The sequence below is a fragment of the Erinaceus europaeus genome, chromosome 16 (genome assembly GCF_950295315.1).
Source record: "Erinaceus europaeus chromosome 16, mEriEur2.1, whole genome shotgun sequence".
In the NCBI taxonomy this organism is placed as follows: domain Eukaryota; kingdom Metazoa; phylum Chordata; class Mammalia; order Eulipotyphla; family Erinaceidae; genus Erinaceus; species Erinaceus europaeus.
This window is the reverse complement of record NC_080177.1, coordinates 18835994-18857836: the sequence shown is the minus strand read 5'-3', so window position 1 is coordinate 18857836 and position 21843 is coordinate 18835994. Positions and strand designations below refer to the sequence as shown.

Here is a 21843-nt window from a genome sequence, read left to right as displayed (position 1 = left end):
GGGGGCGATAGATAGGGAGACAGACAACCGCAGCTCTACTTCACCACTCATGAAGCTTTCCCCCTGCAGGTGGGGACCAGGGGCTTGAACCTGGGTCCTTGCACACTATAGTATTTGCGCTTAACCAGGTACGCCACTACCTGGCCCCCCTGCTCTGCTTTACTTGCTAAGTTTCACTATCATCAAAGTTTTTCCTTCTTTCTTTCCTTCCCTCCCTCCCTCCCTTCTTTCCTTTCAGCAGAGCACTGTTTAGTACTGGTTTATATATATAATTTTTTTTTTTTTTTTTTTGCATCCATTGCTACTAAACTCTGAGTAGCCAGAGAAGGGAACATGTGCTGTTGACCTTTGCACCCTTGATTATGCCAAGCAAAGTGAACTGAACTTGTCCTGAATAAATGTTTGAATAGAGCACCATTTGCTCAAAATGTTGAATTGACTCCCAACTGTCTGCAGAATAAAGTCCGAAGTTTACTTTCTGACGCTGAAACATGTTCCACCTTAGTTTCTGCTCCTTCCACATTATTCCTTACTCAACGTTATCAAGCTAGTGCTTCCTCTGGAGCTCAGCACGCACAGGCACCGCTCCTCGGTGTTCTTCCTTTTCCTTTTCCTTGCCTGCCAAAACCTATTCAGAAATGCGTGCCCTGTGCCAGGCACTGTTCTAATCCCCGGTGTTACAGTAATGAGCAAAACAGACCGAGTCTCTTATTTTCTTGGAGCTGATATTGTTGGAGTGGGGTGGGAGGAGGACTATAGTAAACAAACATCATAATAATAAGTGCAACGAGATGGAATGGTGGCAGGTGGTTCCTATTTTAGGAGGATAAGAAAAACTTCTCTTTTTTGGTTTTCCTGGGGTGAGGGAGTAAGCCATGTAGTTACCTAAGGGAAGAGGTTTCTAGACAGAGGAGATAGCATGTGATAACCTTATGGTGGGAACACATGCCTAGCTTATTTGATAAGTTACTAAGGCTTGTGTGGCTACAGCAGAATGAATGAAGATAGTGACCGACGACATTAGAGTAGACATTGAGGAATCAGCATTGTCTTTCATGGAAGAAGCCTTCCTTGACTACACAATCTCTGTTAATCTAAAGCTTCTCTGGAGGGGCTGGGTGATAGATAGCACATCCAATGGAGTGCACGTATCACTGTGGGCAAGGACCTCTGCAGATTTAAGCCCCCACCTCCCTGGGTGGGGTGGGGTGGGGTGGGGTGGCGTGGGGAGGAGTTGGTGGTAAAGCAGTGCTGCAGGTGTCTCTTTTTCCCTCTTTGTCTCCCCTTCCATCTCAATCCAGTCAGTCAGTCAGTCAATCAATATATTTTCTAAAGCTTCTGAATCTATAAAACTACCATAGAAGAACCTTTCATATTATTTTCTATGGGGAAAGCTTTGGAAATATGGTGTCTTTCCCTGAAAAAGTTATATATCTATCCTGCAGACTGCCTTTTAAATTTTATTTTCTGTTTTTTCTTTCTTTCTTTCTTTCTTTTTTTGCTTCCAGGGTTATTGTAGGGTTCAGTGTCTGCACCATGAATCCACTTCTTCTGTGGCCATTTTTTTTTTCCTTTGATTTTTTGGATAGGAGAGAGAGAAAGTAAGAGAGATGGGGAAGATAGAGAGGGGGAGAGAAAGATAGACACCTGCAGCCCCGCTTCATTGCTTGTGAAGCAATGCCCTGCAGGTGGGGAGCTGGAGAGCTGGGGAGCTGACTGGGATCCTTGTGCAGGTCCTTGCTCCTTGCACTATGTACGCTTAACCTGGTGCACCACTGCACCCCCACGACTGCCTTTTTTAATAATCCACATATTCTTTCAGATTGTAAAATTTCTTCTGTTCAAAACTGTGACTTCAGTTTGTGTTTGTGAACTTTCAATGCTGAACAGCAAAGGTTTGTTTCAATAGATTACTATTAAAGGGCATCCAAGAGCCGGCTAGATACTAAATACACATGAGGATACAGTGAATTTTGCTTGCCTTCCCGTTGCTTACAGGCGAGTTTTTATTGGAACCCACATATCAAATTAGACTGAGGTTGCAACATGAGAGTAGAGAAGTGATTAATTCAGAGTATAAACCTACGGGGGCTGGTGGGGCGAGATGGTGAGTTGATGAGAGTCTGCAGTGAGACTCGGGCCAGATACTGATAGGTTTGAAATGCACTGGGTTCTCTGCAATCAGATGAAAATGACATGCAGTTAAAAGTGTTCAAAGAAGGTCACTCTGGGGAAGCAGAGATGTCCACAGTAGGGCCAGGACTGCCAGTTTTACCTCTAGTGATGAAACTTTCTGCTCTTTCCACATTTGGAAAACTGGCCTTTGTTTATGGGGTACGTGGTACCACCACCACCCCCGGCCCATTGCATTGTGAGATTTGCTCTGTGAGACACTGTTGGGAACTGAGACTTCCGGAGGGAATCAATGATTCACATTTCAATCTAATTCTGGATTTCTGTTTATGAAATAGAATGGTGACCAACTGTTTAAATTATTGCTTCATATACTTGTGGTTAAATTTTACTGGATTCTGTGAGTGACTGGAATGCATGATTGTATCTGTTTTAGAAACCTGTTTTGTGCAAACAGACTCTTATGCCTGAGGCTCCAAAGTCCCAGGTTCAATACCCCACACCACCATAAGCCAGAGCTGAGCAATGCTGTGGTAAGAAAAAGGCAAAAAAACAAAACAAAACCCTATTTTGATAAATTTGGATAAAACATTGTAAGATTTTGTGACTATTAAAATATAGAAATTTAAAATAGACTGGGAGGAAACATTTATAATAAAGTGTAACTATAGATAATGTACTTCTACAAAGAAGTAATAACATATAAAAGTAGAGAAAAATATGAATAGGAGGCCCGGGGGTTAAGCCCTGGGCTTATCCTGGTTAAGCCCACACATTACAGAGTGCAAGGACCCAGGTTCAAGCCCCTGGTCCCCACCTGTAAGGGGAAGCTTCATGAGTGGTGAAACTGGGCTGTAGGTGTCTCTGTCTCTTTCCCACTCTATCCCCCCTCCCCCCTTTTAGTTTCTCTCTGTCTATCCAATAATAAATAAAAATATTTTAAAAAGAATAGGGGCTGGGCGGTAGCACAGCGGGTTAAGTGCACATGGCGTGGTACAAAGACCGGCATAAAGATTCTGGTTCCAGCCTCGGGATCCCGGTTCCAGCCCCCAGCTTCCCACCTGCAGGAGGCTGCTTCACAAGTGGTGAAGCAGGTCTGCAGGTGTCTCTCTTTCTCTCCCCCTCTCTGTCTTCCCCTCCTCTCTCCATTTCTCTCTGTCCTGTCCAACAACGACAGCAATGACACAACAACAATAAACAACAAGGGTAACAAAAGGACAAAAAATGGCCTCCAGGAGCAGTGGATTTGTAGTGCAGACACCTAGCCCCAGCAATAACTCTGGAGGTAAAAAAAAGAAGAATATGAATACGCAGTTTTAGGAGATGAAACATAAATGACCAAACATTTGATAAGGTATTAGTAGTTTGAGAGATGTACTTGATTTTCTGATTTTTAATAAGGGAAGAGGAGGAGAAAGAGAACCAGAGCATTGTTCTGACACATGTGATTCTAAGGGGGAAATGGAACTTAGGACCCCACACTTCAGTCTAACGCTTTATGTATGCACTGTACCATCTCCCAGACCACATGAAAGATACGTATTTAATAGAAAAAAATTTAAATCCACCACACAGGCAAAGTTATTATTATTATAGAGAAGAAAGGAGAGATATCATAGTACCCCACTATAATTCCCTGTAGTTTCCTCTGTGCCCTTCATGGTGGTCCCATGTGGTCCTGGAATTCAAGTCTATAGCTCAGTAATTAATACAGTATCTCTGACCACGAATTAATTTTGAACTAAAATATTTTATAGATTTATTATTGGTAGAGATAGAAATTGAGAGGCGAGGGGGAAATAGAGAAGGAGAGACAGAGAGACCCCTGCAGCCCTGCTTCACCACTCATGAAGCTTTCCCCCTGCAGGTGGGCCCCAGGAACTTGAACCCGGGTCCTTGCAAACTATAATGTGAGCACTTAACCAGCTGTGCCACTCACTAGCTGTGCACCCTTTCCCCATTTTTTTTAAACCAGAGCACTGCTCAGCTTTGATTTATGGTGGACTTTGGAGTCCCAGACATGAGAGTTTCTTTTCATAACCATTATGCGATCTACCCCCACTAATTTAATTTATTTTGGATAGGGACAGAAATTGAGAGGGAAGGGGGAGATAGGGAGAACGAGACTAGAGGCATTGCTTCACTGCTTATGAAACTTCCTCCTTTTCTTTCTTTCTTTTTTTTTTTTTTTTTTTTTTTACCAGAGCACTGCTCAGCTCTGGCTTATGGTGGTGCGGACAACTGAACCTGGGACTTTGGAGCCTCAGACATGAGAGTCTCTTTGCATAACCATTATGCTGTCTACCCCCACCCTGAATCTGCCTTCTTGCAGGTGGGACTCGGGTGTTTGAACCTGGGTCCTTGTGCACGTGGGTGCACTCTACCTGATGGCTGCCACCCTGCTCCAAATTTGCCTTGTTCCTTTATTGTAGGTGATTTATCTTTTCTTCCCGATCTGTTTGGTTCTCCAAGAAGGCCAAGGCCAGCAGTCAGTACAGCAGTTGGCTGCAGGGGACTGTGGTAGTGAAGGCAGAGGCTGAAGGAGGTGGGGCTTAACCAGACCTGGGGTGGGGGTGACTAGGAGTCTAGCCATAGCTGGGAGCCCATCCTTATATCTAAAGGAAACCATCTGGTAATTGTCTTCTGATCCCTAGACCCATTGTGCATCTGGCCCCACACTGCTAATTGTCTTTTACCTATTTACTTACTAAGCATAACCACCTCCAGTTCCATTTATTTATTAGTTTAGCACACAAGCATTTTTTACTTAGTGCATTTGAGAGAAACTGACTCTAATGCAAGGGTTTAGCCTAATGGAGGGTAGTCAGAACATGCTGAGTGCTGCTTGACATAAGCTCTTGCTGTATAATTTCGGGGTTTAAAATTTGAGTTATGCTTCAGAATCTAATTTTTGAGGACTTTGGCTAGTCAAGTAAGAGTGAGGGAGCTAGAGAGTGAGAGGAGAGCACGGTAAAGTATACACGTCAGGACTTGCAAATGAACTTAGTCATTCTTTTCTGGGTTTATATTAATAAGGATTTGGGTGTGGAGCAGCAAAAAAAAAGCATTTATTCCCTTTTGTTGCCTTTGTTTTATTGTTATAGTTATTGTTGCTGTTGGATAGGACAAAAAGAAATAGAGAGAAGAGGAAGACAGAGAGGGGGAGAGAAAGATAGACACCTGCAGACCTGCTTCACCACCTGTGAAGCAACTCCCCTGCAGGTGGGGAGCCGGGGACTGGAACTGGGATCCTTAAGCCGGTCTTTGCGCTTTACGCCACCTGCTTCATGCCACCTGCGCTTAACCTGCTGCGCTGCCGCCCGACTCCGAGACAATAGTTTTTTAAGTGCTAAAAGAACTTCAAAAGTTATATAGAGCATCCTGCAACAACGGGAGATGATCTGGTTTAAATGAGGGTGAAACCGCTCTGAACTTCCAGCCTGGAAACTTAGTCCTCTAGTCAGTGCTCTAGTCATTTCTTCGGTCTTCTGGAGCTTTGGGAAACTGTGAAAAATGCTGGTTTGGACTCGTCTCAATTTGCATTCTTCTCACATATCTTTGATGTGTCCAGTCGAGTGAAAGGATGGTAATAACAGTGCAGAAACGAGCTTTGATTCAAGAAACAGTTGATTATCTACAGGGAATTTTTCCCCCAGGGAACATTGGGCTGTGTCTTGAAACACTTTTGTTTGGTGAAATAAAATGGGAGCAGGGTGTGTCACTAGCTTCTATTGAGAAGAGGCCAGAGGTGTTGCTAAATATTCTAGAATTCCAGGACAATCTCCTACCACACAGAGCTGTTAGACCTATATAATCAGAAGTGCTGGGAGATGGCTCAGTGGAAAAAGCACTGAACTCTCAATCATGAGGTCCTGAGTTCAAGCACCAGCAGCACATGTACCAGGGTGATGTCTGGTTCTTTCTCTCTCCTCCTATCTTTTTCATTAATAAATAGCCAAAATCTTAAAACAAAAAAAAGTGCTGAGGGGGAGAAACCTTTGATTGGCTAAATATCTGCTCATTGCTGCCTTGCTGGGTACGAGTGACATCAAAAGAAAAGTCTTGTCTACTTATAAGAAACTTCTAAGGCTGTGAAAGTATCAACAGTTTTCAAAGCTAACAGTTCAACTTTTAACACCTGACCCACCCTTTTCCTACCCTTTTGTATTCTCCCATCTATATTTCAGCAAAACTGTTGTTTTTTTCCCCCAAGCTGGTCAAGTCAAAACCTAGATGTCATCTTTTGTCTTTTCTTTTTCTTATAAACTGACATCTAATACAGTTGAAATACCTGTTAGCTTTACTTTGAAATATATTTTATATCAGGGCTACCTGATATTGGGCTAGATTTAGACCAGTCTCTTGAAAACAGTTGAAAATGCTGGGTAAGAACCTTTAAGAACTTTGAAGAATTGGGGCCAGGAGGTGGTGGTGCACCTGGTTGAGTATACATGTTACAATGAGCAAGGACCTGGGTTCGAGCCCTTTGTCCCCACCCGCAGGTGGAAAGCTTTGCGAGTGGTGAAGCAGTGCTGCAGGTGTGTGTCCGTCTCTCTCCTTTTTCTTTTTTTTGTCTCTCCTTTTCTATCACCCTCCCTCTCGATTTCTGTCTGTCTCTATCTAATAAGTAGAGATAATAAAAAAAATTTTTAAAAGAGAGAACTTTGGAGAATGGTCAAGATGGGTAGAATCAAGTAAGTCAAATTCTAGAAGAAAGCCTAACACAAGATAGGTTATCAGAACACATGGAGACCTGAAGTGACTTTTGCCCTGAGCACTGAGTTCGCTCCTACCAACAAAAAATTGGGTTTCTCTTCTTAACCTTGTGGCGCTGGTGTGATGCATAGACCCCAAGACTCAGAGCTCCTCCAACATTAGACACGTGAAGCATTATAAGAGATCCTCTAGTTAGTCTGAACTTCATATGCTCATACCTTAGGGGAAAGGATGACTCAGAGGTAACTCCCACCCCTTTCCATGCCTATTGCCTCACCAGATAGTCAGGACTTCAAGGCAAGTAATTTTGGCACTGAGCAGAGCTGTTAAGAGTCGAGGTGGTCATGGGAGGGGTGGGGGGGGTGGTGGAGAACGGCATCTTGCCACAAAGTTGGCCATAGGCTAATATGGTAAGGAGACCATAAGTCATGCCTTAATTGAGGTCAGGTAACATCTCTTAGATGTTTGCCAGAAGCAAATGCAAATGTCCTCTGGAGGAATGCTTCTTCGTAATGGTTATACGAAAGATTTTCATGGTTTCCCCTCTAAAGTTCCAAGTTCAGTCCCTAGCACCAATGTAAGCCAGAGCTAAGCAGTGCTGTGGTTGAAAATCAGTCAATCAGTCAATCAATCAGTCAATCAGGATTCCTTTAAGAAACAATGCAGCACCCCAGGAGAGGTGGTGCAGTAGATAAAACACTCTTAAGTATGAGGTCCCAAGTTTTCTACTGCCAGTATTGCATGTGTCAGAGAGAGGCTCTGACTCCTGTACCCACCTCCCCTCCCTCCAGTAAATAAATCTGGGGGGAGGGGAAGAGCAGAAGCAAGTGAGCAGAGAAAATATTTCATATGCTTTATTTATTAGAATTTGAAGACACGGGTTATGATAAGCATGGAACAAATGACAGCTGGGAGGACAGGAAACTATATAAAAGCACTATTGTGGATTTGAAAAAATGAACTATGGTTGCTAGAAATAAAAAATGCAATAGCTATGAAAGTTATCTCTGTCATTTGTAGCAAACTGGATATGTTAAAAAGAAGTGTTCAAGTGGAATCTAACTCTGACAAAATTATCCAGGAGATAAGTTAGAAGCAAAATTATTGAAAATATAGAAGACAGTATAAGAGATACAGAGAATAGAATAAAGAGGTCTTTTAAAAAATTAGAGAGCCAGGTGGTGGTGCACCTGGTTAAGCACTAACATTACAGTGCACAAGGACCCAGGTTCAAACCCCTGGTCTCCACCTGCAGGGGGAAAGTTTCACGAGTGGTGAAGCAGGGCTCTCTGTCTCTCTCCCTCTGTGTCTCCCATTCCCCTTTCAATTTCTCTGTCTCTGTCCAATAATAAATAAATAGTTTTAAAACTTTTGAGAGAGAGCAGCTTTTCATGATTTTATGAGGTGCTGGGATTGAACCCAGGACCTCACACATACATACAAGGCTCTGTCACTGAACCATCTCCCCACCCTGAGAAAGTCTTAATTTGAATTTTAGAGGAGAGAAAATTCAACTTAAGGAGATGATGGAGTCTTAGTCTTAGTTAAGATGAAATTAAATCTGCATATAGATATATAATGAAATTGCAGGAAACCAATGACAGAGAAAAGTCATACATGCAGCTAGGGGAAAAAAGATAATCACCAGTGGCACAAAAATGAGACTAACATAACAGTAGGAGTGGAAGTCAGGAGATCATAGTATGGCTTCTGCATTAGGAAACCCAGAATTAGGATTCAGAAACCCAGAAACCCTGCCAACCCAGAATTTCACTTATACTTATTGAAAATATCTAAAGAATGATGGTGAAATACATTTAAGAGGAAATAACAGACCATCACCACCATCTCATCCTTTACAATAACTTTCCCCTCCTTTCAATAGCAAAAGCTAAATAAAAACTGAGGTAGGGAGGAAAAAAAAGAGAAAAGATTTATTTAGATGGTTCCACAAGCACGGAGCTGTTTGTTCTTCAGCTGTGTTGTTAAGTCTTGTAGTCATAAGATATATAGGGCTAGAGCAACAAAAGGGAATCAATCAGTATATATATATATATATATAAAAGGTATGATCAAAAAAAGAAATAAGTGTGACTTCCAAGTGGTTGTTGTGTGTGTGTGCATGCATGTATGTATGTATGTATGTATGTATGTATATGCACAGAGTATATGCCTATATTTGTGTATATGTCACACACATATAAAAACAGACATATAGGGATATGGAGCACTTGAAGTTCAGGAAAATGACAGTTTTTTTTTTTATATAAACCATTAATCACCCTTTGATTAATCACTGTTTATGCATATCAAATGCTCAGGCATACAGAATAGCTCGTAAACTATAAATATAAAGATAAGAGATTGATTTATTCCTTTTATTTATTTATTTATTTTAATGTCTTTATTGGGGAAGTAATGTTTTACATTCAACAGTAAATACAATAGTTTGGACATGCATAACATTTCTCAGTTTTCCATATACAACCCCCTTTAGGTCCTCTGTCATCCTTCTTGGAGGGAAGTGAAAGTTTAATTCGTTTAATTTAAAAATTTTATTGGCTGGGTGGTGGCACACTTGATTGAGTGCACATTTACCCATGAGCTAGGACGCACAAGGACCCAGGTTCAAGCTCTCACTCCTTACCTGCAAGAGTGCTGCAGGTGTCTCCCTTTCTCTCTCTCTCTCTCTCTCTCTCTCAACCTCTCCCCCAATATCCATCTATCCTATCGAATATAACAAAATAAAGCTTTAAAAGTTTAGTCATTTAAATAACTTCACCAAATTAGCACAGTTTTACAGGAACAGGGCAGGAATGAAAAGTTTGAAGGGTTGGGGAGTAAAACATCCCATAATTTGGTTATGTTGTGTGATCCTATAGTGGTTAGTACTCTGCATCATGATAGTTATTTGATTTATTTGGAAAATGAAAATGAATATAGACTCTGTGAGGCATTAAAATATCTAATGGAGTAAGAAAAAAAAAGGCAATACAGAAATGGCCAAGAGGGGTTTCAGGTTCTATAGTTATATTCTGGGAGGATAAGTTAAAAAAATATTTGTAATGAAACTTCAAATATATAAGTAAAAAGTATAACCCCCACGTGTTAATCATCTAGCTTTAACAGTAATTGTTTTTAATTAATGAGTTTATAAGAGAGAGGAAGAGAGAGATATTCAGAGTATCACTTTGGCATATATGATGCTGGGGATTGAACTCAGGACCTCATGTTTGAGAGTCCAATACTTTATTCAGTGTGCTAACACCTGGGCAACCACAGTAATGAATTCTTTAAAACAATTTTTTAAAATTTGTTTATTATTATTTTTAATGCTTTATTTTATTTTTTGAGAGAGATGCAGAGAGAGAAAGACAGAGAGAAACACCAGAGCACTGCTCAACTCTGGCTTATGGTGGTATGTGGGATTGAACCTGGGACTTCGGAGCCTCAAGCATGACAGTCTCTTTGCATAACCATTATGCTATCTACCCCCACACTTTTATTTATTAATGAGAAACATAGGAGGAAAGAGAAAGAGTCAGGCATCACTCTGGTACATGTGCTACTGGGGATTGAACTCAGGACCTCATGCATGAGAGTCCGATGCTTTATCCACTGCGCCACCTCCTGGTCCACAGTAATGATTTCTATTATTATTATTATTTTTAATTATTTTTTTAATTAACCAAAGCGCTGCTCAGCTCTGGCTTATGGTGGTACAGGGGATTGAACCTGGGACATCAGAGCCTCAGGCATGACAGTTTGTTTGCATAACCATTATGCTGTCTTCCCCTTCCCCCCATAGTAATGAATTCTTAACATCTAATTCATTTGTGGCCCTCAATTATTTGATGCTTATTGTTATTATTATTGTTATTAGCCTCCAAGGTTATCGCTGGGGCTCAGTGCCTGCACTGAATTCCAAGTATTTCATTATTTAATTCAAAAGTTTTAATTTGTAAAAGTGCATGAGCAAACTGTTATCGTATTTTCATATTCACAGGAAAGATCAACATAATTTTAAAAAATTTCTTTATAGGGGGATTAACGTTTTACATTCGACAGTGAATACATGCATAATATTTCTCATTTTTCCACATAATAGTACAACCCCACTAGGTCCTCTGTCTTTTTGGACCAGTACTCCCCCCACCCCACTCCAGAGTCTTTTACTTTGGTGCAATACACCAAATCAACATAATTTTTAAAGACACTTTCTAGGACAGTTATAGATTCATAGCAAAATTGAGAGACAATAATAGAAATTTCCCATGGACCTTCACACATGTTCTCCCTGTTACCACTATTCCTCACCAGAGTGACATATCTGTTAAAATAGATAAAACTACATTGACAAACCACTATCACCCAAACTTTATAGTTTATATTCCAATTCATTCTTGGCACTGTACATATTATGCACTGGGACAAGTGTTTACTGGCATGAATCTCATTATGACATCATACAGAGTATTTACACTGTCCTGAAAACTGATTAAAGGGCCAGAGCAGTTGCTTACTGGATAGGGCTGATGCTTTGCCATGCAGTAGCCTTGACACCACACAGGAGTTCGCCAGCACTGGAGGAAGCTCCAGTAATGTGGTGTCTTCCTAAATGAAAAGAAAATGGTTACACTCTTTATCTTTAGGTTCTTCATATTAGACTCCAATCAAGGTCCAGACATTGCATATTTGTTTGATGCTTTGCTTAGCTCTTATAAAATCTGTAAGTTCTTGGGGGCTAGGCAGTAGTGCACCAGGTTAAGCGCACATCGTGTGAAGCTCAAGGTCCTGCTCAAGGATCCCGGTTCGAATCCCCTGGCTCCCCACCTACAGGGACATCGCTTCACAAGTTGTGAAGTAGGTCTGCAGGTGTCTATCTTTCTCTTCCCCATCTCTCGCAGTTTCTCTTCTGTCCTATCCAAAACAACAACAAAATGGAAAACATGGTTGCCAGGAGCAGGTACCGAGCCCCAGCCATAACCCGTAGACTCTTCAGGAAAGTGAGAGTAAACATCATTTTGATTAATTTCAGATTTTAGTGCGTAGTATAATTTCTAGGGAATCACTAGGAGAGACACATATAATACATGTTTACTTAAGAGAGAGACAGAGGCGGGGAGAGAAGGAGAGAGACAGCACAGCGTGGTGGAGCTGGCCTCAAACCTGGGTTGCACACATAGCGAAGCAGTGATACGATCCCTAAATCCACGTGATACGATCCCTAAATCACTGAAAGAGCTAGAGTATCAAACAACCCTACCTCTCAAAAAAGAAAGAAAAAATAGAGAACAAATGGGAGGTACAAAATAAGATGCAGGATTTCAGCCTAGCTGTGCAACAGTTACAGGTGAAAATTCTGCATGATCGCACAGGTATTCTGTGGGAGGCACCTGGAATAAGATCCTAATTAGTCTTCTCACTTCAGTTTTTGACTCCCCTCCCTCTGTATGTTACCAGTAATTACCAACAGCAATTTTTTAAAAAAGATTTTATTTATGATAAAGACTAGAGGAGAGAGAAAGAACCAGGCATCACTCTGGCATATGTGCTGCCGGGGATCAAACTCGGGACCTCATGCTTGAGAATCCAAAGCTTTATCATTGCGCCACCTCCCAGACCACGACCAACAGCAGTTTTTTAAAAATAGAAATTGTAATGCCAACCAGACTTCCTTGGACAGACAACCTTACCAATGTGTCCTGGAGCCCCACTTCCCCAGAACCCTGCCTCACTAGGGAAAGAGAGAGACAGGCTGGGAGTATGGATCAACCTGTCAACGTCCATGTTCAGCAGGGAAGCAATTACAGAAGCCAGACCTTCCACCTTCTGCATCCTACAATGACCTTGGGTCCATACTCCCAGAGGGATAAAGAATAGGAAAGCTATCAGGGGAGGAGATGGGATACAGAGATCTGGTGGTGGGAATTATGTGGAGTTGTACCCCTCTTATCCTATGGTTTTGTCAGTGTTTCCTTTTTATAAATAAAATAAAATAAATAGAAATTGTATACACAGCATAGACCTGTTTAAGCCATTATGGCCAGCCTCCTGGTAGGCAGCACAATCTAGACTCTTTTCCAGTGACGGTCAAGTTCCTGCATGTTTTGTGATTGTATTTCCTGCTGTTCTTCACTCTGCACCAGGACTCATATGTGCTGTTCCATCTCCGTGGATCACCATAAACGGTCAGAATCCATCAACAGTTCAAAGTCCCAGAAACTATCTCTGGTAAATTTAAACAGAAAAGGAATTTTTCACAAGAAGAAACTACTGTATTGCTGGGCTCCTCTGCCCCCCCCCCCCCTTTTTCTCTGCACTGATTCTGTGTACTGTCTGCTTTTTTTGTGTACCATCTTATTTTTAAATTTTTTTTTTTTCTCCTCCAGGGTTATTGCTGGGCTCGGTGCCTGCACCATGAATCCACCGCTCCTGGAGGCCATTTCCCCCCCTTTTTGTTGCCCTAGTTGTTGCAGCCTCGTTGCGGTTATTATTGCCATTGTTGACGTTGCTTTGTTGTTGGATAGGACAGAGAGAAATGGATAGAGGAGGGGAAGACAGAGAGAGGGGGAGAGAAAGATAGACACCTGCAGACCTGCTTCACCGCCCGTGAAGCGACTCCCCTGCAGGTGGGGAGCTGGGGGCTCGAACCGGGATCCTTACGCCAGTCCCTGCGCTAATTTTTTAATTTATAAAAAGGAAACATTGACTAAACCATAGGATAAAAGGGGTACAACTCCACACGGTTCCCACCACCAGAACTCTGTATCCCATCCCCATCCCTGATAGCTTTCCTATTCTTTAACCCTCTGGGAGTGTGGACCCAAGATCATTGTGGGAAGCAGAAGGTGGAAGGTCTGGCTTCTGTAATTGCTTCCCGGCTGAACATGGGTGTTGACAGGTTGATCCTTACTCTCAGCCTGCCTCTCTCTTTCCCTATTGGGGAAGGGCTCAGGGGAAGAGTCGCTCCAGGACACATTGGTGGGGTTGTCTGTTCAGGGAAGTCTTCTTGGCTTCATGCTGGCATCTGGAACCTGGTGGCTGAAAAGAGAGTTAACATACAAACCCAAGCAAATTGTTGACCAATCATGGACCTAAAGGCTAGAATAGTGCAGATGAAGAGTTGGGGTTACTCCATTTTGTAGATAGCTAGTAGGCATATTTTAGTTATATTTCAAAGGGCCTGTGGCTATACTAGTGTTTTTTTTTTTTTTTTTTTTGCCTGAGCCTGAAATCTGATATGCAGGTAGATCCTAATTATTGTCTGGGGAGATGATGTCATGCCTGGCAGAAGGACCAGAAAGCTGGATCAGGGAAGAGAGTAGCTCCCAAATATGGGAAAGGTGTATAAATATTATTGACTGTAAACCCCATCGATTTGATGTGACCTGGGACCCATATTCACTTTAAGAGCCTGTGTGACCTCTGCATCCCTGTAGATCTGAGCTCACATTCTGTGGCCATAAGTAGAAACGTTCCAAGCTGCCCCAATATCAGGACCCATCTTCCTCAGGTGTAGCATAGAGTATATTGTCCATCCTCCCTTCAGAGGATGGAACATTCTCTACCATTGTTGATCCAAGTTGAGGGCAAGGTCCTATGGGGGCCCACAAAGGGGTCTATTGTGTTGTTCCTGAGAGAAATGACCACTGACAATGGAGAGAGGGATTTATTCAAGATCTAGGCCCATCTACTCCCTGATTAAGGCCCCAGCTGATAGGGTGGCCTGATAGTGACGAAAGAGTCATCATTAAAGTATGCCAGTCTCTTGCCCTTATTCAGCTTTTGCAGTCCTTGCTTTGATGAGGTTAGCTTTGGAGTGAATGAGAGAACTGTAATAGGAAGTAGGTGAGGAAGGTGTGTACCATCTTCTTTTTTTTTTTTTTTAATTTTTTTATATTTATTTTATTTATTCCCTTTTGTTGCCCTTGTTTTATTGTTGTAGTTATTATTGTTGTTGTCATTGTTGGATAGGACAGAGAAATGGAGAGAGGAGGGGAAGACAGAGAGGAGGAGAGAAAGATAGACACCTGCAGATCTGTTTCACCGCCTGTGAAGCGACTCCCCTGCAGGTGGAGAGCCGGGGTTCGAACCGGGATCCTTATGCCGCATGGTCCTTGTGCTTTGCGCCACCTGCGCTTAACCTGCTGCGCTACAGCCCGACTCCCACCATCTTCTAAATTAAAGTTCAACATGCTTCTCTTCTGGACCGAGATCACCTGATTACTCTAGTTGCATAGGAAGCTGGGAAAGCAAATACTTAACCTCAGTAGTCAGTGAAGGCTTCTTTGAAGAGAGAGGAATTCCCTAGGCATATGGGAAGGTTTTCTCATGCCCTGCAGCCGGAAGTAACATAGCCATCATGATGTTTTTCTCTAGAGTCCTTCCTAGCATTGCTTTTTCTCTTCCAGTTTCTACACAAATGGCATTATCTCACAAAGCCTTTCCCAAGACTTTATTGCAGTCACAATTCCCCACCTCTAATTCAGTACTCTCTTTTCATACCCTGCTTTATATTTTCTAAATAGTATTTATCACTATTCTGGGATTCTAGATAGTTTTACTATTATCACCACTATAACTTTTATTGATTGATTGGATACCAGACTTCCCTCCCCACAAATGCCGTGAGGGTGGGTCCTTCTTTTCCTTAGAGGCAATGAATAGAAAGTAGGAGGGCGGGGGCTGGCAGAGCATGAAACCACAGTACCAAAGCTTCCTTTGATGTCATGGGTCTGGACTCAAACCCGGGTCAAAACAGCACACCATGCAGGTGACCTATTTCACCAGCCCAAGGATGGGTCTTTTTTTGTTTACCTTTCTGCTGGCACATAATAAATGCTTTGTGAAATTTTGTTTACTGGGCGGAGGGGAAGCATAGATTATGGAATAAATCACTGAGAAAAAAATTCACACTTTGCCATGCATGATATCCTGGGTTTGAGTCTAGGCACATAGGAACATCACACGCCGGAGAAACTCCATGGATTGTGGAGTAGTGCTGTGGGGTCTCTCCTCTGCCTCTGTTTCTCTAAAATAATGAAAAATTAACCTGGAAGTGATGGTATTATGCATACATGAGACTCAAGCACTACATTTAAAAAAGTGTTGGGAGAAAGGAAAATATTATTGAGGAGTTAGGTCATTTTGGGGAAGCTTATTGGAAAAGAGGAATTTTGAAATGACCTTTAATTTAAGTGTGGATTTGGAAGGGCTACAGCCATTCTAAGCTGTGATATGAGAGAGAGAGACGGAGAGAGAGAGAGATGGAGAATAAGAGTACATATGCACTGATTTGTTTGTTATAGAAAGAAAAACTGAAAAAAATAAATCAGTAAGAAAAATTTTACCATAAGGTGGGGGAAGGTGAGAATGGTATAAAGGGAAAGGGTGGGAAGGATATTTCTGGGCTTACGTTTTTATTGTATATATCCCTAAAATGAAGAGCAAAGAAAGATCACTGCTCAGCTCTGGCTTATGCTGGTGCTGGGTATTGAACCTGGGAATTCAGAGCCTAGGCCATGAAGGTCTTTTTGCATAGCCAGCTCTATAATAGTTACCTATGAAAACATGTTTTTTTTGTATAATATTTGCTATATTGTAGGATGGAGCCCATAAAATACATACTTTCCCCTCCTTTTCTTCCCTCCTTCGTTTCTCCTGCCCTCTTTTTCTTCTTTAAAATTTTTAATTATCGTTATTTACTTATTTATTGTCTAGAGATAACCAGAAATTGAGAGAGAAGGGGTGACAGGGAGAGAGACAGAGCGACACCTGCAACACTGCTTCCCCATCTGTGAAGCTTTCCCCCTGCAGGTAGGGACAGGGGGCTCGAACCTGGATTTTTGAGCATTGTAATGTGCACTCAACCAGGTGCGCCACCACGCAGCCCCTCCTCCCCTCTTTCCTTCCTTCCCTCCCCCTTCTCCCCTCTTTCTTTTCTCACTCAAAGGCTATTTCCCTTCCTTTCTCCCTCCCTCTCTCTCCCCTTCCTCTTCTCTTCCCTCCTTCTGTCCCCTTCCTTTTTCTCTCTCTCTCTCTCTCTCGCTCTTCCTCTCTTTCCAAGAGCACTGCTCAGCTCTAGCTTATGGTGGTATGGAGGATTGAACCTGGGACTTTAGTACCTCAGGCATGAGAGTCGTTTTGCATACTCATTTTGCTATTTATCCCAATTAAAAATGCTTCTGCTAGCTTTGGGAGTGAGTAGAAGTACAAATATACAAGTTTTGCAAAATACCTAATAGTGTTGAGTTTGCATTATAAATTCACATTAAAATTTTATTTATTTCTTGGCTCTACATCACTGTAAGAACATAAGGGCAGTGTCACTTTGACAAATATGAATGGGATACTTTATTTAAATTTAGGTCTGTAAATACTTCTACTTAAAATTCAAGTCTCCTTGAAGAAATGAATGGTTATAGTCTGACACAGGAGATATATAGTAAACCTGGGAAATCTTGTGATGGAAGCAAGAAAACTTTCAAAGCAGTGGTCCAGGAGGTGGTGCAGTGAATATAGCATTGGACTCTGAAGTGTGAGATCCCGAGTTCGATCCCTGGCAGCACATATACCAGTGTGATATCTGATTCTTTCTCTCTTTGCCTATCCTCTTCATGAATAAAGGAGTTTGAAAGAGAGTAAAACAAGTGGAAGTCTGATGGCTTAAGGTCAGGCATAAGCTCTAATCATATTTTTTTAAAGCTAGATCTTTTTTAAAAAATGTTTTTTTATTTATTGGATAAAGACAGAGAAATCGAGAGGGTTGGGGAGATCGTGGAGGGAGAGAGAGAGAGGGAGAGAGACAGACCTGCAACACAGCTTCCCTACTTGTGAAGCTTTCCCCCGCTGGAGGCTTGAACCAGGGTCCCTTGGGCATTATGTAATGTGTGCTCAGCTGGGTTCACCACTTTCAACCCTGCTCCCGTAATTTTTGAAAGGTGATTAAATTTTTATGTGGTCCCTCCTTGCGATGCAATACCACTTCTTTACAATTAACAAGCTCTGGAGGCTTCTGAATGATGGATTTGTTCAAATTGTCTAGTGCCCGACAGTACACAATTGAATTGTTTGATTTCTTAGTAGGAGCTCGAAAGACAGAACACCTTTAAAGTCCCGTCAATAACCTTTCTTTGATAAATGTCTGCTTTCGATGTCACGTGAGGTGAATTATAATGTGGGACCAAGATGGTTTGTACACCATGTGGTTGTCAGCAGTCCATACTAGTTACTAGTTTCTTCAAAAAAGGATAATTTTTCTCACATTCAGTGAGCATATTATAGATGTTAATACACGCCATCAAATGATCTTCTTTGAGGTCCTGAGGAACCCAAATATTGAACTCACTTATATACCCTAGCTTCTTCAGGTGGTTGCGAACACTTGAATGGTGCATGTTCAGTGTTCCTGCCGTCTCTCGTGTTGTGTAACATAGGTTGGGTTTGATTCTGTCGATGTCTTTATTTTGTCATCATCGACTTTGGTGGGCCTCCCTAACCAAGCAGTGTCACTGAAATTAAAATTACTGGCCCGAATTTCATGAACCATCATTGGCACTGATGTTCTTGTAGAGAATTGTCGTCATAAACTTAACTCAGCTTTTCCCAAGTTTGACTTGAGTTCTTCCCTTTACGGAAGTGAAACAGTAAAATATGGTGATGGTGCAGTTTGATGTTCCATCTTCAACTTGCTTCAACAAAATTCAGCCAATTCGCTCAGGTTTTTTTGAACAAAGCTAGAACTGTCACCTGTCAAATGACATAGCGATAACATAGATGTGAATGACTCTTGTACTTCCAAAAATGAACTAGCACCTCCTGTTGCAAAGTACAAAAATGTGTCAGGACTTTTCCAACAACCCAACAGATGGTGAATTCTTTGAGGGCAAGTCCTGTGTAGAGACTTACATATAGAAATGTTCAGATTGGGAGTCGGGTGGTAGTGCAGCGGGTTAAGCACATGTGGCACAAGGATCCTGGTTCGAGCCCACGGCTCCTCACCTGTAGGGGAGTCGCTTCACAGGTGTCTTTCTCTCCCCCTCTGTCTTCCCCTCCTCTCTCCATTTCTCTCTGTCCTATCCAACAACGACATCAACAACAATAAAAAACAAGGGCAACAAAAAGGAAATAAATAAATATTTAAAAAATTTAAAAAAAGAAATGTTCAGATTGAATAAAAACACATTTTAAGGGACTCCCCGGTAGCAGGATGGAGAAACTAGCCAGAGGCCAAGCTGAGAGGCCATTATGATGTTTAAGGTATGAGGCAATGCCTATGTAAGACTAGAGGGAGAAGACAGGAAGGGATAGATGGGTGTGAGAAATCTTGGGAAGAAAGGATCAAAATGAATAAAGTCTCACTGGGCTGGAAATTGGTAGTTCACTGTTGTGACATATAACAGATAGTTTGTTGGCTTCACTTTATAGCCAGCAGGTAAGTCATATATACTTTCTTGCTTGACTCAAAGCCATCTTTTGGCCTAATTAAAGTGTTAGCTATAGCTTCATCCTCTGCTTGTGACCTTTTCTTTAAAAACAAAAGAAAAACCATAGATAGATAGATAGATAGATAGATAGATAGATAGATAGATAAGCAGGCAGGCAGAGAGGCAGAGGGAGTGAAAGAGACCACAATGTGGTAGGGACTGGGATTCAACCTGGGATCATACTCAATGCAATGCAAAGCAACTCACTGTCCAAGTGAGCTATTTTGCTGCCCTCCCTGGTAACTTTTTCAAGCCAAAGCTCCTTGGTATAAATGCATGTGGCTTCAAGGAGACTGGTAACTGAATGGGATAAAGACACAGTGGTTGCCAGGGTAAGGAAAATTTCTTCATCTCCAAATGAATTTTGAATTAAAAAAATATTTTATATTTTCTCTTTTGTTGCCCTTATTGTTTATCATATTTGTTGTTGTTATTATTGTTGTTTATTGCTGTCATTGTTGTTGGATAGGACAGAGAGAAATGGAGAGAGGAGGGGAAGACAGAGGGGGGAGAGAAAGACAGACACCTGCAGACCTGCTTCACCACCTGTGAAGTGATCCCCCCTGCAGGTGGGGAGCCAGGGACTCGAACCAGGATCCTGATGCTAGTCCTTGTGCTTTGCACCACCTGCACTTAACCCACTGCGCTACTACCTGACTCCCGAATATCAAATATTCTATTTTACTTTTTGAGTCTGTATGATTCCATCACTCATGGTGAACTTTTTTTTTTTTTTTTAAAGTTTGTATCATGTAGCTTTGAACTTGGTTCATCACACACATTAAAATGTGTGGACCACTGGCCCACACCTACTATTTTCTTTTTTCTTTTTTTTTTTAAACTAGAATTCTTTTAAAAATATTTATTTATTTATTCCCTTTTGTTGCCCTTGTTGTTTTATTGTTGTAGCTACTACTGTTGTCGTCATTGTTGGATAGGATAGAGAGAAATGGAGAGAGGAGGGGAAGACAGAGAGGGGGAGAGAAAGATAGACACCTGCAGACCTGCATCACTGCCTGTGAAGCGACTCCCCTGCAAGTGGGGAGCCAGGGTCTTGAACCGGGATCCTTGGTCTGGTCCTTGTGCTTTGCGCCACCTGTGCTTAACCCGCTGTGCTACAGCCCAACTCCCCTGTTTTCTTTTTAAATACTTACTTTATATGAGTAAGGAGGAGAAAATTTTATTTTATAACAAATACACACAAGCAACCCCCCCCCCCAACACTGTTCAGTAGTTTATGGTGGTGCTGGGAATTACAGTACCTAGGACCTTGGAGCCTCAAGTGTGAAAGTCTTTTGCATATCTCCCCAGCCCCATCCCATTTTAAAATGTCATAACTTTCTGCATATTCTAAAGCTTAATGTTTAGAATATGCTATCTACCCCACCCACCCAAGAAACTCTTCAGAAAACTTTTGTTTTATGATGTACTTGCAAGCATCAGCATGATGTGGAAAGTTTACTCTAAAATTTTTAATGAGTGTCAAGATTTATTAAGTAGTTTATAATAGACATTTTATGAGTGCTAGTAGCAGTTCATATGAAACTAGTACTTCATAGTTTTAAATAATTTTATGTCCAGTGTACCTATAGCTGTATGAGCTAGGAATTTATAGAAATTTGAAGTAAAATAGACTTGTAAGCTTTAAAAATATAAATTATTGATAGTAGTTCCAGCAGGTTGCCACTAGATGGCTCTCTCAGAATGCATATTGAACAAAAGTAGGTATTTACACATTTTTCAACTCTATCGATCTTGTTAAAATTTTAATGGGGGGAGTCGGGCTGTAGCGCAGCGGGTTAAGCGCAGGTGGTGCAAAGCACAAGGACCGGCATAAGGATCCCGGTTCGAACCCCGGCTTCCCACCTGCAGGGGAGTCGCTTCACAGGCGGTGAAGCAGGTCTGCAGGTGTCTATCTTTCTCTCCTCCTCTCTGTCTTCCCCTCCTCTCTCCATTTCTCTCTGTCCTATCCAACAACGACAACAATAATAACTACAACAATAAAACAACAAGGGCAACAAAAGGGAATAAATAAATAAAATAAATATTTAAAAAAATTTTAAAAAATTTTAATGGGAGTTAAAAATAAGTTTCTTTAGGATTGTATACATTTTTAGAAGTAGTAAGTAAATTTAAGGTTGAATTTATTAGAATGGGTTTATTTTTAATTTTTAGTTTCATCTAAAAAAATGGCTTTTAAACTGTATGACATTTAGTACCACAATACACCCAGTACATATATTTAGCATCCATTAAATTTTATTCAATATAGTTATACTTTATTAGATTGGAAAAAGTGATTTGCCGTATCAAATAAGCACCATTTATTGTCAAACATATGAATGACTTTACTCAAAGCTAACAGTTTATTTCAGAGGATTTAATAAGTCGGTATCGAGCTAAGTGAATTGAGGACTCAAGCCTGGAGCTATGGTCCATTTGGTGAGCTTTGTTACCTTCATGCAGTTGAGTTCCTCTGAGGATCAAAACCGTTCTGCTCTGCTTT

At 41.4% G+C, this 21843-nt stretch overlaps 1 protein-coding gene across 9 annotated transcripts in view; it reads left to right on the top strand.

Annotated features, from left to right (window-relative positions):
• The window catches only part of GABPB1 (GA binding protein transcription factor subunit beta 1), a 65019-nt gene that overhangs the window by 9843 nt on the left and 33333 nt on the right, over positions 1 to 21843 (top strand). The window contains exons 1-2 of one of the 9 annotated variants that reach the window (XM_060174655.1): positions 19196 to 19285; positions 21703 to 21779. The exons of 7 other annotated variants lie outside the window; for them this stretch is intronic. The gene's annotated coding sequence lies outside the window, so the exon portion shown is untranslated. Of the gene's footprint in view, positions 1 to 19182; positions 19286 to 21702; positions 21780 to 21843 lie in introns of those variants that run through there. One more of the 9 variants, XM_060174654.1, reaches the window with a different exon arrangement.